Below are 6,000 nucleotides of genomic sequence, written 5' to 3'. Positions count from 1 at the left end.
AAAAAAGTAAAACCCACTTTTTCCCCTTACAAAATAATTTATTATGAAAAAAGTGAAAAGTTACCCATATTTGGTATCTCCGCATCCATAACAACCCCTACTATAATATGATTGCATTATTTAAGCCGCACGGTAAACGCTGTAAAAAATTAAAAAACAATGGCAGAATTGCTGTTTTCTGTTCATCCTGCCTTAAAAAAAAGTGATAAAAAGTGATCACAAAGTCGCATGTACTCCAAATTGTACCAATAAAAACTACAAGCTGACAAAGCCATCATACAACTATGTCAGCAGAAAAATAAAAAAAGTTATGGCTCTTAAAATATGACAACACAAAAACAAATAATTTCGAAAAAAAGTGTTTTTACTATATAAAAGTAGTAAAACATAAAAAAACTATATAAATTTCGTAACGCCGTTATCGTAACGAACCGCTGAATAAAGTTATTATGTTAATCATACCACATGGTAAACGGCGTAAATTTAAGACACAAAAAAAGTGTTGAAATTTCAGGGTTTTTTCCTATTACCCCACCAAAAATGTTAATAAAAGTTAATCAATAAATTATAAGTACCCCAAAATGGTGCTATTGAAAAATAAAAACTTGTCCCACAAAAAACAAGTCCTTATACAGCTATGTCGACGGAAAACGAAAAAAGTTATAGCTCTTTGAATGCGACGATGGAAAAACTTAAAAAATTGTCATTAAGGTTTAAAATATCTTCAGTATTAACCGCCTAATGACCGCCGATACGCCTTTTCACGGCAGTCATTAAAGGGGTTGGCCAGTTTACTATAAAATGCTTTTAAATTGTGTCTTGTGTGAAAATAACATACTTACTAATATAATGTCTTCAACTCTTTGGCCTTCTTCGCATGTCACGCCCCCCTGGTGAAAAAAACGATTTTCCCTGCCGTCACGCCGCCCTCGTCCATGGTAGCGCGCGACATGGAGAGCTAGAAGACTGAGCTTGTCCATGCCCGAACGTCCGGCCTCTCTTCTACTCTTGCCCTGGCTTCCGACTTGTCCAGGAACCGCGCAAGCGCGCTAGACAATCCTCAGACATCATCTGCGCATATCCTCAATTTGAGTTTGTTATGCGCATCAGCTCAGCCTGACAGCTCTCTGAGCCTGCACCATGTAGTCGGGATCTGAAGAGAGTGGGTGATGCGGGACAGAGTTTGGAGCTAGCAAAGGATGTCTGTGAACACAATGCCCATAGCAGGAAAAGCCACTTGTGCACCGGAGTCTGACTCCAGGGCCAGGCGCAGGGTAAGGATGCAGTGGAGTCTGACATAGCAGCTTGGTTGAGAGAAGCTAAATAACAGCAGTTTCCAGATGCCATATTACTATGGACAGTGATGTCAGAGGTAGAGAAGGAGTCCCAGGCAGAGCGCTAGCGGCTCTGCTCCGGGACTCTGTCTCTGTGAAAGAACCTGACATCACTGTCCATACATGGACAGTAATGTCAAAGGGAGAGTAGGAGTCCCAGGCAGAGCGCTACAAGCATCTCTGCTCTGGTACTCCGTCTCTGGGGATGCACCTGACAACACTGTCCATATATGCATAGTGATGTCAGAGGGAGAGAAGGAGTTCCAGGTAGAGTGTTAGCGGCTCTGCTCTGGGACTCCGTTTCTGGAGAAGCCCCTGACATCGCTGGCCATATATGGACAGTGATGTTAGAGGGAGAGAAGGAGTCCCAGCTGAGCGCTACAAGCGGCTCTGCTCCTGGACTCCGTCTCTGGGAAAGCCCCTGACATCACAGGGAGAGAAGGAGTCCCAGGCAGAGCACTATAAGCGGCTCTGCTCCGGGACTCCGTCTCTGGGAAAGCACCTGACATCACTCTCCATATATGGACAGTGATATCAGAGGGAGACAAGGAGTCCAAGGCAGAGCCACAAGTGGCTCTGCTCTGGGACTCCGTCTCTGGGGGCTGTGTGGCACTACCAGGGAGGGGGCTGTGTGGCACTACCTGGGAAGGGGGCTGTGTGGCACTATCTATAGAGGGCACTACATTTATGGGGGTACAAACTGGGGACCTAACTTCTATATGGGGGCATAAACAGGGCCTAACGTCTATATGGGGGCACAAAGTGATGTTTTCTGCCATTTTGCTGCCACCGTGAGTTCCCCCGCAAAGGGGCCTACTAAGTCTGTGTCGCCCAAGGGCCCACATAAACCTGGAGCCGGCTCTGGTGTGAACCCTTTTGGTGTCAGAGTGACCACACAGAAGAGGGATAGGGGGGTGTCAGATATGCTCCCATCTACTACGTTAGCCAAGATTATTAGAAAGGGCCATAGCCATTTGGATTCTTTCAGATTTCAGTGTAGGAATGTAGGAAACTAATGTGGAATTACAGTCCTAATAATCTCAGTGGGAGAATTGGCAAAGATATTTAAATGGCATAGAGTAAAGGTCCTCTTACACAGGCCAATTTTCACCAATGCAATGAGCGCCGATCAAAGAGACAACTGTAACGTATATGGCCACGGACCGTCGTCCTGACTTACCCTCTGACGGCCGCAGCCATTGACGTGTGAGTTCTCGGCGGCATCTCCCTCCTGAGAGACGCCGGCACTCACTTCCTGGTACGGACACTGTCTCCCACAGGGCGCGTACGCCCGCGCGTGCAGGGCCTTGAAGGGCCAGTGCGCGCACAGTTGCAGAAAATCTGCAATTAGCCCAGAATGCTGCTGGACTATAAAAAGGGCTCTGCCCTCTTGATCATTGCCTGAGCGTTGTTGTGTTACCTAAAGTTTGTCATTGCAAATGGTCTCCTAGTGTTTTCCAGTTCCCAGTGTTACCCGTTCCTGTTGCCTGTACCCTGTATCCTGTGCTACTGTGCCGTCAAGAATTGGAGTCGTGTTGTGTCTTTATCGACGCTCGTTTGTTCCAGTCACAAGGAGCTATGTATGGGGATGAGCGCTCGTTTCTCCGATCACTCGTCCCCATACATTATTATCATGTCGGCAGCACAGGTAGATGTGGGGCCGACAATGATAATATTTCAGTTTTTTTAAACGATAAGATCAGCAGATGATTGAGTGTGTGCTCGTTCATCTGTTGATCGTTTCCCTGTTTAGACAGGGCAATTATCGGCAACAAGCATTCTCTGAACGCTTGTTTACCCGATAATTGCCCTGTGTAAAAGGGACCGAGGCAAAAAAATATTTTTAAGCATGTATATTGAAGTGCTGCAAGATCTTCTTTTGAACACTAATACATATATATAAATATATATATATATATATAAGATATAAAAACTACATATATAAATATATATGAGAAATCTAAAAACATATACGTATATATATGTACATATATGAACATACACTACCGTTCAAAAGTTTGGGGTCACCCAGACAATTTTGTGTTTCCATGAAAACTCACACTTATATTTATCAAATGAGTTAGTTGCAAAATGACTAGAAAATATAGTCAAGTCATTGACAAGGTTATAAATAATGATTTTTATTTGAAATAATAATTTTCTCAGACCTTTGGCATTCTAGCTGTTAATTTGCTGAGGTAATCGGGAGAAATTTCACCCCATGCTTCCAGAAGGCCCTCCCACAAGTTGGATTGGCTTGATGGGCACTTCTTGCGTACCATACGGTCAAGCTGCTCCCACAACAGCTCTATGGGGTTGAGATCTGGTGACTGCGCTGGCCACTCCATTACAGATAGAATACCAGCTGCCTGCTTCTTCCCTAAATAGTTCTTGCATAATTTGGAGGTGTGCTTTGGGTCATTGTCCTGTTGTAGGATGAAATTGGCTCCAATCAAGCGCTGTCCACAGGGTATGGCATGGCGTTGCAAAATGGAGTGATAGCCTTCCTTATTCAAAATCCCTTTTACCTTGTACAAATCTCCCACTTTACCAGCACCAAAGCAACCCCAGACCATCACATTACCTCCACCATGCTTGACAGATGGCGTCAGACACTCTTCCAGCATCTTTTCAGTTGTTCTGCGTCTCACAGATGTTCTTCTGTGTGATCCAAACACCTCAAACTTCGATTCATCTGTCCATAACACTTTTTTCCAATCTTCCTCTGTCCAATTTCGGTGTGCTTTTGCCCATATTAATCTTTTCCTTTTATTATCCAGTCTCAGATATGGCTTTTTCTTTGCCACTCTGCCCTGAAGGCCAGCATCCCAGAGTCGCCTCTTCACTGTAGACGTTGACACTGGCGTTTTGCGGGTACTATTTAATGAAGCTGCCAGTTGAGGACCTGTGAGGCGTCTATTTCTCAAACTATAGACTCTAATGTACTTGTCTTGTTGCTCAGTTGTGCAGCGGGGCCTCCCACTTCTCTTTCTACTCTGGTTAGAGCCTGTGTGTGCTGTCCTCTGAAGGAAGTAGTTCACACCGTTATAGGAAATCTTCAGTGTCTTGTAAATTTCTCGCATGGAATAGCCTTAATTTCTAAGAACAAGAATAGACTGTCGAGTTTCACATGAAAGTTCTCTTTTTCTAGCCATTTTGAGAGTTTAATCGAACCCACAAATGTAATGCTCCAGATTCTCAACTAGCTCAAAGGAAGTTCAGTTTTATAGCTCCTCTAAAACAGCAAAACTGTTTACAGCGATGCTAATATAATTGCACAAGGGTTTTCAAGTGTTTTTTAATCATCCATTAGCCTTCTAACACAGTTAGCAAACACAATGTACCATTAGAACACTGGAGTGATGGTTGCTGGAAATGGGCCTCTATACACCTATGTAGATATTGCATTAAAAACCAGACGTTTGCAGCTAGAATAGTCATTTAGCACATTAACAATGTATAGAGTGTATTTCTATATTAATTTAATGTTATCTTCATTGAAAAAAACTGTGCTTTTCTTTCAAAAATAAGGAAATTTCTAAGTGACCCTAAACTTTTGAACGGTAGTGTATATATGAGATACATATACATACATATGAGATATACATACTGTACAGATATATGTCTCTTATATATATTTATATATGATAGTGATAATTTATAATGATTTTTATATTACATATATATGTGTACAGTATGTATATATCTCACATATATATCTATATATGTGAGATATATTTCATGTACATATATACATGAGATATATACATACTGTACAAATAAATCCACTTTGCTTGCATCTGCCTTGAAGTCCTGGTGCCGTCACTGCTTTCTACGCTGTCCTCTATTTATAAAAAAAAGGGGAACTGATTCATCCCCTGGTGACGAGCACATCGCCTGATTTTCTGCTATTGTGGAGTGCTGTGTTTATCTATTGCTGGATTGTATATATATGATCTGAATATATTTATATCTCACATATAGATATATAAGTGATATGTATATACTGTACATATATATCATATATAAAAACTGTACATATAAATATTTGAGAGATATGCATACTGTACATATATATATCTCATATCTGTACATATACAGTATGTATATCTCTCATATATGTACACTTTATACATATATTTATATATGTACAGTTTTTATATATCATATATAGATATGTACAGTATATATATATATATATATATATATATATATATATAAATATCTCACACTATATATCTCACACTATATATCTATATATATATATATCTGTACAGTGTGTATATATCTCATATATATGTACACTATATATCTCACATATATATATATAGATAAATATGTGAGATACATACTGTACATATGTGCATATGCTTCTATGTGTAACTAAGTCTAGGGCTACATGGCAACTTTGGCAGCGTCATCTGTTGCATAGCCAAAGGTTGCATTGTCGAGTTGCTTGCACTGCTATTAATGAAAGCTGATTTGAGACCCGTACATTGCCGCAACTGAAACACGACTGTCGCAAGATATCCAAATCTGCTGGATTTTTTGCGTCTGTGTTATGGCAGTTGCTGCGACTTGTGGCCCCATTAGCTTTTATTATTTGTGATGCTGGTAGTCATGCGATAGGTGTCGTGGGCAATGTCACCATTGTTGTTTAAGTCAA

Source organism: Rhinoderma darwinii, chromosome 5 (assembly GCF_050947455.1).
Source record: "Rhinoderma darwinii isolate aRhiDar2 chromosome 5, aRhiDar2.hap1, whole genome shotgun sequence".
Lineage (NCBI taxonomy): Eukaryota > Metazoa > Chordata > Amphibia > Anura > Rhinodermatidae > Rhinoderma > Rhinoderma darwinii.
Note: the sequence above shows the minus strand (reverse complement) of the source record.